Source organism: Orcinus orca, chromosome 5, assembly GCF_937001465.1.
Source record: "Orcinus orca chromosome 5, mOrcOrc1.1, whole genome shotgun sequence".
Taxonomy (NCBI): Eukaryota; Metazoa; Chordata; class Mammalia; order Artiodactyla; family Delphinidae; genus Orcinus; species Orcinus orca.
Window position 1 is genome coordinate 21,885,632 of NC_064563.1, and position 13,031 is coordinate 21,898,662.

Below are 13,031 nucleotides of genomic sequence, written 5' to 3' on the forward strand. Positions count from 1 at the left end.
GATCCAGTTTGTGGTTTAAAGCATAAAGCCATAGTAGATATTTTTTTGACAAAACTAAATTTCATCTCATAGTTTAACTGTATTTTCATTTATTTTTATTTTCATTTAAAAATTTTTTTTTTTTTGTGATACGCGGGCCTCTCACTGTTGTGGCCTCTCCCGTTGCGGAGCACAGGCTCTGGACGCGCAGGCTCAGCGGCCTTGGCTCACGGGCCCAGCCGCTCCGCGGCATGTGGGATCTTCCTGGACCGGGGCATGAACCTGTGTCCCCTGCATCGGCAGGCGGACTCTCAACCACTGCGCCACCAGGGAAGCCCTGTATTTTTATTTTTAAAACAATTTCCTTAAGGTCAAAGGACGTACATCTTTGAAATCTTTACAGTGTCAGCCAAGCACCTTGTTTAATATTTACAGTCATAATTGGTTGACTAGTAATGTTTGGGAAATTGATTCGGAAAAGAAAAAGAGGATGTATTTAAGCCAACTAGCTAATATCTTATAACAATCCACTAATATGTATTGGATAATTACTGTGTCCTAGACATCATAGCAGGTACTGGGATGCAGAGATTATTAGTCATGAAATCTCTATCTAACAAGCAAGAGATCAAGACCAATCATGACTTGTCCAGGGGAGAGAATGAAAGTCATATGTGGAAAAAATGAGGAAAGCAGGATTTTAGAACCTGTTGTGTTAAAAAAGTGTAAAAGAATATGATAACGAAGAAATGAAGGGAGATTTTGTAACACAAATTCTCTCGTGGTTGCCCCATGATGAGTCCAGATCCTAGGAGGCTTGTAGGACTGGATCTCAGAATGTACAAAATGAGCCCTGTCTCTAGAAGCACCCTCCCCACAGAACTCAACAAGCTCTATCAACAGGCTCTGAGAACTCTGCATTCCTCTTTGGACCCAGCTCCACATCCATATTATTACCAGCCATGCAGCTGGCAGGTTATTTCCTGCTCATTAGAGGGACCTCCATCCCCCTCAGAGCTTTGTAATAGAGCTTTTAGTTAGTAGAGTTTGTGATATCTTGCCATATCTCTCTTGACAATGTGGCTATCACTAGCCTTTAGGAAAGTTGATATAGGATATTAGGTTGATTTTCTGGGATGCCTTTCTCCAAGAAAGAAAGAAAGAAAAATAAACATTAATCCTAACTACACTAGGAAATAAGTACTAAATGAAGTAGGATAAAATCTTCTAAATCCTCTATGCAACTTAGAGAATCATAAAACGAAGTCAACAGTAAAAGCAAACACATGAAGAGGCTGTAGGATGGCTAGGCGATAAAGAGACAAAAAAATAAAGAAGTAAAGGGGGAAGAAAATGATAGGAGGCATGTGCTAGAAAAAATAAAGTTATCCCTTGATAAACTGATGGGATTCTTGAAGCCTTAACATACTCCAATAGTCTACATGTGTATACACACATTTGTGTAATGTTTTTCTATGTAAATTGAGATGATCATTTGGGTTTTTAATCTTATATTCTAAGTGTATGATGGACTACATTACTTTATTTTCTTATGTTGAACCATTCTTGTATCCCTGGGATAAGTCCCACTTGATGTATAATCCTTTCAATATGCTGTTGAATTTAGTTTGCAAGGATTCTGTTGAGAATTTTTGCATCAATATTCATAAGGGATATTCCTCTATAGCTTTCTTTTCTTGTGGTTTCTTTATCTGTCTTTGGTATCAAGGTAATGTTGACCTCATAGAATGAGTTAGAAAGTATTCCCTCCTCTTTTTTTGTTGGAAAAGTTTGAGGAGGATTAGTATTAATTCTTCTTTAAATATTTGATAGAATTCACCAGTGAAGTCATCTGGTCTTGAACTTTTCTTTGTTGGGAGGTTTTTGATTACTGCATCAATCTCTTTACTTGTTTTATGTCTGTTGAGATTTTCTATTTCTTCTTGAGTCAGTTTGTTAAATCCTATGCTTCTAAAAATTTGTCCATTTTATCTAGATTATTAAATTTATTGGTGTACAATAGTTCACTATTCTCTTAATTTCTCTTATTCTCTTTTAATTTCTGTAAGATTGATAATAAAGTCCCCACTTGCATTTCTGATTTTGGTTATTTGCATCTTCTCTCTTTTTTTCTTAGTCTAGCTAAAGGTTTGTCAATTTTGTTGACTTTCTCAAATAATCAGCTTTGGTTTTGTTAACTCTCTCTATTAATCATCTTTGGGTTGTTGGTGGTGACATTATATTTTTTTTCCCAGAAAAATAAGGAAAACTCAGGAGGAGCTTTTTGATAGCTCTTACATAAATTAATTTAACATTTGGAGGCTATCAATTATGCAGCTTCAGAAAGTCAATTACTTCAATAACTGTTCTAACATCTATGTTAGTGTTTTAAGTAGTGACTTTCTTCTTCCATTGAAGCACTCATAAGTTTCTCAACAACTATGTCAGTAGGTTAGAAGATAGTAAAAAAAAAAATGTTAAAGAAGCTGAGATATTATAATTAAAATGTACATTGTTATTAAGGAAAGGTCTCAATAGTCTGATGGTGTCAGGGGGATACTATAAAAACTTGATTTTTACCAGCTTTCCATAACAATTCAGCCAAAATGATATTGCTCTTTTGGATTCCATTCCTTTACCAGAGGTTCTATATAAGCACAAAGCTTTTAAAACACAAAAGTAAAAAAACACACTCAAATACTTGAAAAAGGACAGAAACAAGAAACCATCAGTAACATGGAAATTTTACTGATGCAGAGTCCTTGGTTTCCCTCCAACTGTAGTTCTACTTTAGGTAGTTCTGCCTTAGGTCTGTGGTTGTTGAATGCCCTCCAGCTGTCAATCTGAAATCAAGATGGGCAATCTAGTAAACTCACTCCCAAATCAAATTAGAATCAAATCTTTTTGGAAACTCAGAGAAAAAGTGAAGAATGATGTTAAAATATGTAGTTTTCATTTCCATTGAACTCTGTTTTCCAGATTCCCACTGGGTTGAATCTGTTGAAATTCTGAAAGAAAGTGTGCAAAAACACATTATACAGAGAACCCAGCAAACCAAATGTAAATTTATAAGATACCAAAATCATAAGTACGCTTAAAAGACTCTCAGCCTCTATCTTTTACAGCAAAATGCAACTGGTTTTAAGTGCGGTTCACTGTTGTTTAAAATTTCACAAACTTTTGGAAGTTAAACATTTCCAAATTAAGTTTACTAGTGTATTAAGCATAGTCTTTCAAAAGAAATTCTGGAACACCAGAGATATCTATATTTTTTTTCCTGTGTGGTTTCTATGCAATTTTTGCTTCTTCTAACCCATTATTATATCCAGTCAAACAAGATAAAACAAAACAAAGATAAGTAGTGCATCTAAAATAGAAAGATTTAAAAAACCATTCCAGGAAAGAAGTTTTAGAGTTGGAAGGAGCCTTACTGGTAAGTCAAATTTATTCATTTTACAGACGAAATAACTGAAATCTCAAAAGGTCAAGCCTTAGTCAAGATCAGATACATTTCAGTGGTCTAGTCAGAGTAAGAAGTGGATTTGCAGTCTCCCAGATCAGGAAATTATCTGCTATGCTTAATTGGTTATACTTATTTTCATTTCATACCCTATACAATCTAGAACAATTCTAATTAATAGTCTAATCTATTGTCCTCTTTTTGTCTCTAGATTATTTTTAATAGTAATGTAAGTTTCATTAATAAACTGACTTCAACATTCAACTAAATTCATTTAAATAACAATGGTATTTAAAACTGTAATTTTAGCTTAAGACTAGTTAATTCTTTTAAAACTTATCTTAATATTTTCCCTAAAACACATTTATTGGGATTCCCTCATGGCTCAGTGGTTGAGTCCGCCTGCCGATGCAGGGGACACAGGTTCGTGCCCGGTTCCGGGAAGATCCCACATGCTGCTGAGCGGCTAGGCCTGTGAGCCATGGCCGCTAAGCCTGCGCGTCCGGAGCCTGTGCTCCGCAATGGGAGAGGCCACAGCAGTGAGAGGCCCGCGTACCACAAAAAAAAAGCAAAACAAAACAAAACAAAACAAATTTATTTATTGAACGTTATTATGATTTGACAATGATATAATTCATTATTTATGTTTTGCCCCCTTCCAAAATGGCTATAAGAAAACTGATGATATTAAAGAAGATATCATAGAATGGTAAACCAATAAAGCATGAGAAAGAATAGAAAAGCCAAGTAGTAAAGCCAGGATGGAGAAATAATCATGCCAAAAAAAGCTAACCTGCTGGAGGCTCTTTCAAAAAATTTCAACTGAGCTTCCTGAGAACTGAGGGGAATCAAGGAACATGGTGGTTTTAGCGCTCCCATTAGACAAAAAGAGATTGTGTCTCCTTGTTTTTGTTTATTTATCAGAAACAAAACACATGGCATACACTGTTTTAATGGTTTTGCTACTTTCTTTGTTTTCTTAGCATGAGCGTCCTAAGAAGAATTAATCATGTGAACCTTAAATAAAAAATAATGAATAGCATAAGGAACGGGATCATTTTTTCAGTCATTTTATTGTTTGTCTTTATTTTAATATTTAATGTGGATATTTTGTTCATGATTACTTTCTACATACATACTAGATTAAAGTAGTGGCATTATTTTAAAATCAAATTATTGTGTTCAATCCTATAAAGGCAATTTTGTGTGGAGCCATGATAATAAGATATGTTTTTGCAGCTTTCTGATGCCATACAATAATGATTAGAATGTAGATAGCAAAGAATAGTTACATTTCATAAAGTTGGATACAAAAGCATAAGTGTAAAAATACACTTAAAATTTTTCCATGAACAAAACACATTTTTCTGTCTAAACATATTGTAAAAATTTTTGTTTGATCTTTAAAAGTAGGAAGAAACTTTCTCATTAAGAGCTGAATACTTGCAACTTTCTGCACCTTAATTGTGCCTTGTAATTCAGGGCAATTATTATAAAGTGAAGAAAATAATTTTTTATAATCTTTGTACAACTCAAAAATATTCACACAATTTTTTCAAAAATTCAGAAGCAATTACCACAGTGAAATATATTTAAATATATTATCCCAAATTGCTAAGTCAAACGGAGTTGATGCTTCCAGGATCTGCACCCTCCAACAGCTGCCACATTGAGAATAAACCCCTTCCATCCTCCTGAAACTTCACGTCAATCCTGCACATGCACTTTTTGGAATCGGCTGTTTATTGGGCAGGCTTTGTCTATTCTCTCTCCTTGCACTCATTCCCCCACTCCTGGAATGAAGGTTCTTCACCATCCGCAGCACAACCAGAACTCTACTCTCCTACAGGTCACCAAAGCCTTCTAACAGCAGGGTCTTTCCTGAATCCCAGCCCTACCCTTGACTGTGTTGCTCTCCCGAGTCCCCAACCAGTATCCCTTGGCCTTTTGTTTTTAAACTTATTTGACTGCGCCGGGTCTTAGTTTCGTTGCCGCGTGCGGGATCTTTTAGTTGTGACATGCAAGCTCTAGTTCCCTGACCAGGGATCCAACCCAGCCCCCCTGCATTGGGAGCGCGGAGTCTTAACCATTGGACTACCAGGGAAGTCCCCTCCCTTGGCTTTCTTGACACTTCACCTTCCTAACTGCTGCTCTATCTCCATGCACGATATTCGTTCCTCACACTGCTGCCTTCCCCTTATGGAAGCTCACACATCTGTTCTTGATACCTGCAATTTTAGCTTGCCAGTCTAATTAAATCAGCCACTTTTCTAGTTGTTGTTGCTTCTTTTCCTGATTACTTCTTAATGTCAAACTCCATTTATAACCCACTGCCTTTGTCTCTGTGCCTGTTCTCAGCAGCTTACTAAGTCCACATAAGGGGTACTCAAATGCATATACATCCAACAGGGAAATTATCTCTTTCCCTCCAAGACAAACACTCCTTTCAAATAGCTTCCTTTCAGTCAGAAGTATTAACATTATCAATCCCTTAAACTGAAGCCCAGGTCATGTTTTTCCTTCATCTCTTATATAAAACTAATTTTAATACTGTCGTCTATCCCTTCCAAATGTACCAGAAGTAAGAAAATTACACGAACTAACTTAAACCCAGTCACCACAGTTGAGTATAGAACTTAATTCTCTAAAGTAATAAATACTACTTTACTAACTTCCAACTGACCTCCACAGTTGCTTATCCAGCTTTTTATTTCATTTCATGGGGGGGTCCAGGGATTCCATTGAGCATTCCAAATAGAGATTATTCAGGACTTCACACAATCTCATAATCTTCATTCCACCCTATATTCAGCAGATGATCTCAGATACAACTATATGGAGAAGATTAATACATGAGACCTTAAAGGAAACAATAAGCCCAATTCTCTCAGGCAACCCATCAGGATTTATTAGTCAAAGATTAGACTTGGAATCAGACTAAGTTATATTCAAATACTATCAGTCATGGAAGTTTAAACTTTTTATGTGCAGGATGAGTGCATTTTCAGGGTTTTTCTCTTACCTGGAATAGTGTATGCCACTCCATATCTATTAGGAATGTTTGTGCAAGAAGTAATAGATAGCCCAAATATGGAGCCTTAAACAAACATGGGTTTGTTTTTGTTATATAACAAGAAGGCTCTGATGAGCACTTACTGGTGCTAGTTGAGTAGCTCAGTGACGTGACCCTGAGGCGTTGCATGTTCTCTTGGCAGCTCCAGTTATCACATCTGAGTTCCAACAAGAAGCGAAAAGAGAAAGGAGTATGAAGAAGGCCACAGGCTTCCCAGAAATCTCACAGCTGACTTTTTCTTAAATGTCATCATTTAGAACTCTTCTACGCAGTTCCTTCAACTGAAAGGTGGCTGGGGGTGGGGATTAAGTTAACCAATAATACCCACACACTACATTCTGTCTATCTAAATTATACTTTTTTTTCTCAAAGCTTACTTAAAATCTCACCTCCTTAATGAAAATTTCTTCACCTGCTGTTGACCACACACAACCCTAATTCCTGTAGATTTCCATTTCAATGATAGCAGACCCAGGCAGTATACCATTAATATTTTCATGCCCTGATATTTTCCATTTAATATTTTGTTTCCTTACATTTAAATATATACTGAGGGCAGAGGCTATGCTGTAGTCCTCTTTTCTGTCCACATGGAACAGAACACAGTGCTAGGTACATAACAGTTCTCCCTGTGATTTGGGAATTTAGACTCAGTGAAGCTCAAATATGAAATAGGGAACCATTAATTTTTTTTTTTTTTTTTTTTTTTTTTGTGGTACTGTTGCGGCCTCTCCCGTTGCGGAGCACAGGCTCCGGACGCGCAGGCTCAGCGGCCATGGCTCACGGGCCCAGCCGCTCCGCGGCATGTGGGATCTTCCCGGACCGGGGCACGAACCCGTGTACCCTGCATCGGCAGGCGGACTCTCAACCACTGCACCACCAGGGAAGCCCGGGAACCATTAATTTTAATTGTGTAACCCTAGCAAGAGAATTTATCTTTCAAGTTTTCCTTCCTCCTCTATAAATGTGAAAAAAACAAGTAACTCACAGGGAAAATGTGAGAAATCAACATAATAAAATGTATCAAACATGATATGTGCCTAATATGCATTACTTTCCTCTATAAAAGCCTGATTATAGTTGATAATAGATACATTTTCTATTTAATATGATATGCTGAACTTACATTTTTGAAGACCAAAGACACAAAACTTTAGAAATTAATCCCTTCAGAATTTACTCTATGAAAAAAAAAACACTTTGTTTTCCTTAGGTTAAAATATATTTCATTTTCATTTAGCCCTTAGTTCAAGGCTATTAAATATATTATATTCACTGATTATATTCATTTTAGATAGAGGTTTAGGCAATCATATCACAGCAATCTTTAAAGATAATGTCTTTCACATGTATAGTCTTATTTTGGTACAGTCAGAGCTCAAGGGGTCTTATCTGGAAGCTGTGTTTGCCAAGAAAACACACTGTTTTACTCACAGAGTATGCTTATTTGTGAGAGTGTGATAAAAATTATGATGTGGGGAGGACCTAAATCACTTCTCCAAGTCCCCGCTTAGTGCTGGCTCTATTTTATAGCCCTACATGATTTTGTTAGCGTGTTTTTTTTTTTTCATTGAGATCTACTTTTTGGAAAGTTGCTGGAAAATGGTGAGTATGATCCAAATGTATCTATGAACTATTGGAGAAAAAAATAGCGAAAAGGTTTAAAAGAACTCTTTTTAAAGAAAACTATAAGTTCTTACACTTTAACAAAATGTCTATAATTTCCATTTAAATGACAGCTTGGAATAAGAAAAATGAAAACAAGTTTTAAAAAGTTACCAAGTTGGGTTTCCTTGGTGGTGCAGTGGTTAAGAATCCACCTGCCAATGCAGGGGACACGGGTTCGAGCCCTGGTCCGGGAATATCCCACATGCCGCAGAGCAACTAAGCCTGTGTGCCACAACTACTGAGCCTGTGCTCTAGAGCCCACAAGCCACAGCTACTGAGCCCACATGCCATAACTACTGAAGCCTGCACACCTAGAGCCCGTGCTCTGCAACAAGAGAAGCCACCGCAATGAGAAGCCTGTGCACCGCAACAAAGAGTAGCCCCTGCTCGCCGCAACTAGGGAAAGCCCTAGCGCAGCAACGAAGACCCAACACAGTCAAAAATTAATTAATTAATTATAAAAAAGTTATCAAGTTATTAAAATATACATGAAAGTAGACGAAATATTATAATAACTCCTCATGTTTCATTATTCAATAGCATCAAAAACTCAACAGATAGAGAATCTGGTTTCATAGATACTGTTAGTTATATGTTGCTACAAAAACAAACAAACAACAACAACCTAGTAGCTTGAAACAGTAAACATTTATCATCGCCTTTTCTGTGGGTCACAAATTTGGGAGCACCTTAGCTGGGCGGCTCTGAGAGTCAGTCGAATTTGCAGTCAGGCTGTTGGCGTGGACTGTGGTCATCTGTAGTAGGGTCAGGGCCACAGGATTCACTTCCGAGGTGATTCTCTCTCATGGTTTTTGGCAGGAGGCCTCAGGTCCTCAGGGGTTGTTGGCAGAAAGACTCACTTCTTCACTACATAGCGTTGCTGGAATGTCCTCATGACAGCCACTGTTTCCCCACAGAGCAGGATCTACAAGAGAGAGTACAAAAAGGAAGGCTCAATGACTCTTGTAACTTAGTGTTGGAAATCACACACTGTCATTTCTGCCATACTCTGCTTGCTAGAAGTAAGTCATGACACACATCCCACGCACAAGGAGAGAGGAATCAAGCTCCACATCTTGAAAGGAGGCATATCAAAGAATTTTTGAACATATTTCAAATATCACCACAATACATCGACCCACTTTCTACTCGCCATTCCAATTATTTTGAAGGAATTCCAGACAATACATCATTTCACCCACAAATTAAAAAAATCCAAAGCACAATTTCATTCTCACAACTAAAAAAGATAATTTTTAAAATGTCATCATATATCCAATGTGCTCAAATTTCTTTGATTTCTTTTTTCATAACATGATCACATTTGGTTTGATTTGTTTGAATCATAATCCAAACAAGGACCACCTATTGCATTTAACAACTTTTGAAGTGGTGTTAAATCCTCCTTTGATCATCCAATTTGAAATATACTTACAACCAGACAAAAATATAACATGGGTTTTTTGTAAGTGGTCCCTTGAATGATACTCATTTATGACTTTGTTTCTGCATTGCTTATTGTTCTTTTCACAAGGAACACTCAAGAAGCAAGGAACCAGATTTTCCTCAGTTAACTTTGAACCTGGAATTTGTGTTACTGCTTTGGTTATATTCCTAATAAGCCACTAGTGTACTCTACAGGAACAAGTGGAAATGAAGACAGAGGTACGATGACCATTAATTGTCCATAATCTATTTATCCTGAGGAGCACTTATACACCTGTTACATATTTAGGTATTTGCTACTTGTAGTTTTTTCATGATTTTTGAGCAGAGAAGCATCTATACCTAAAGCACCATAAAAAAGGAAAAATGCTACCAAGGGGCCTTAAAGTAGCAAGACAAAGAAACTACAGCTTTTTGTGTCTGGGAAATGAATGGCTCCATTCATTTCAATAGGGATTTTGTTTTATACGTACTGTATTAAGTTTGGGCACTAAACACCTGACTCCCATTTCAGAATGTATTACTTTGTTAAATGCAGGTATGTAAACAGGATAAAGTACGTTAACTACTAAATTCTTCAGTAAGTACCTTTGTCTTGTTTTATTGAATATTTTATAGTGTTATCCTCAGTTCTTTAATATTTGTATATGTATATATGTATGCATTATACATATATGTGGGCTTATATATGCCATTTATATATAAATATGCATATGTTAAATTTATATATTAAAATAGCTCATAAAATTTGTCCTACAGTCTATTTTTTATTATATTTTTAAATTAATTATGGTTTTAGATCCCAATTTGCAAAAGTAAAATTTTAAGCATAATTATAATTAATCTTCCATAAATGCTATTGTAAATGTAAAATGTGCAAAATAAAAAAGCTGAGAAGTTCATGGCTTATTGTATTGTAGCTGTGTATGAGAAATTTAGATTTAATCATATATTGAAAATTAATAATTTATTTAGAAATATCTTAAACATTATTTCCAGGTGATTGTTTCTCCAATCAATGACATACCTACTTTTTCAAGAAAATACTAAATTCTTTTTCCTGATACTGTATTTTCACTCTAAGAATTTTACATTAATAAATGCTCAATTTATAAATTGCTACATTATTCATTATTATATGAATTTGCACAGTTTACTATGACAAACTTTCTGTAGCTGACTTTTGCCTGTTATTTATTGAAATGGCAAGAATATAATTACTAATAAATTCAAACTACTGTTGAACTTTATTTCACAAGGCACAACCATTTATACCAAGAAATGTACACAAACAAGACTCCTATTTGCAGCTGGCATTAAACTTTGAAAGCAGTTGACTTTGTTATCTAGATCCAATTTTTAATGCTTACTGTTTTCTTTCTTTCTTTTTTTTAATTCTCAAACCACCAGAGGATGATTTCCTTAAGAATGTTCTCCCAGGTATGTTCAGAATATTAATTAGGCACATCTATTTCTGTGGGTAATAACAATGTCACAGGCTGAATGGACGCTGTGACCTGTGAAAGAACTATTCATATGATTTCGTCTGCCCCAGCGCATTCTTTGACAAGTGAACATAGACCTTTTTCACAGCCATCTCAAATGTTTCAACTCTGTGTTTCATGTTTGGCTCTTACATCCTAACCATATAGCTTTTCTGCCTCTTTTGGGGAAGACTTCCTTGCTCTACTTATTTAAATGTTTCTGCCTTTATGACTATTTACCGCCATATCTATGGGGCTTCTTACTGTATTTGCCTGTAACTGAAGGAGATTTTAAAGGAATTAAATTTATTCAGACTAAATCTTCTGGGGGATGCAAAGCCTTCTTAAACAATTAGCAATAATTAAAAAGCATCTATTCAGACTGGATAAAAGGTAAATAGATTTCATTTAAATATAGTAGTTAGTTGGTACAGTTTTCCCATTTGCATGTTCTTTTTTAAACCTCCTGTTGGCAAATAACTTTGAAATAACAAAAGAAAACATTGGTTTTTATCAGTTTGTATAATTTTTTCCTCATGAGTGCTATTAACAAATTGCTGAACTAAAAATTTTAATTATCTTTAATTTAGATGGTGCAACTAACACTGAATATAATAGGATGAGAATGATGTCTGAATAAAACCTAGATTTGCTTTTTAATCCTAAATTAATGTGGAACTGGCTGAAAGATCTATGATTTTTTTGACTTCTGATATTTTCTGTAAGTTTTATTCTGATATTTATCTGCCTCAATGAAATATTTGCTTTGTATATGTTAAGGATGATATGTTTGTTTTCTCAAAGTCCTCCTTAAATTATTTCAAATTAGGACTTGTCTTATGGATAGTTGATAAGATAAATTAGATTTTTATTCAAACACATTTACAATAACCTGCTAGTATATATGTAAATGTAGTGATGCATAAAATTAGTCTTATGCTCATACATGTATATATGAGTACACACACACATACCGATTTATACAAAAACAAATGTACTTAAATTCTTTTCCTCAAGAAATGCATAGTTTAGTAGATTAGGCAGCCACTTATATGTGTTTAAGGGGGCACCAAGGAAGGCATCTAAAATCTAACTCTATCACTTGATACTTTAGTGTTATAGTTTCATTCTTCAGAATTTTAAGTAAAACCATATTTTAAAAAATATGTTCAGTTAACATTTTAAAAATGGTAACCAGACTGTGGAAAAACATGACATGGGATGAAATAGGCTGGGAGAAAGAGAAAAAGACATGAAGGACCATAGAAAATAATGAAAAAACGTGGCAGGCCAAAGATATATTTTTTCAAGGGCTATCCAGGCTCAGCCATTCTATAATAGTGAAAAATATGTATAATGATTTTTGGTGCAAAAATAGCACCACTAAGATTAAAAGCAAGGTGTTATTGAGGTTAAGCTTACAGATTTAATCCCCAATAAAACATACAATTTCATTCATGTTCAACCACCTACTCAGCCATTTTGCAAATACATCATAAACAAGAAATTAAAAATAAAATAGAGGGAATGATAAAACCACCTCTGGACGATTTAAAAAAACAAAATTAAAGGTAGACTCACTTTAGAGTGATGACTGGTTACACAATCTCTAGGTAGAGAAAAGAGCACATTGCTTGAAAGTATTCTCAGCTTTTGGGAAACAAAATACTTTTTCCATAGTGATGAGTTGCAAAAAAGATAGACTTCAGTCAAAAAAATATGTGTTTAGAAAATGGTTCCTCTAATACATTGTCTAAAGGAAATTTACCTCACCAAACATAAGCTTTTATAAGGAGGATAATAATGCACTCCTTAAGGGGTAAGAATTAAGTGAAGAGAATTAAGAAATAACCTAAGTGTAATATTATAATAACTATCTCAGGGAAATGAAACACTAAAATGTCTATGTAATTAGTCTCAG

General features: G+C 35.3%; 1 long non-coding RNA gene across 2 annotated transcripts in view; it reads left to right on the forward strand.

Annotated features, from left to right (window-relative positions):
- Window positions 1-11,067, forward strand: part of LOC125964453 (uncharacterized) — a 51,990-nt gene extending 40,923 nt beyond the window's left edge. The window contains exons 4-5 of one of the 2 annotated variants that reach the window (XR_007477493.1): window positions 9,715-9,845; window positions 11,037-11,067. This is a non-coding gene — a long non-coding RNA (uncharacterized LOC125964453). Of the gene's footprint in view, window positions 1-9,714; window positions 10,372-11,036 lie in introns of those variants that run through there. The other variant, XR_007477492.1, reaches the window with a different exon arrangement.
- Window positions 11,068-13,031: the final 1,964 nt, after the last annotated feature.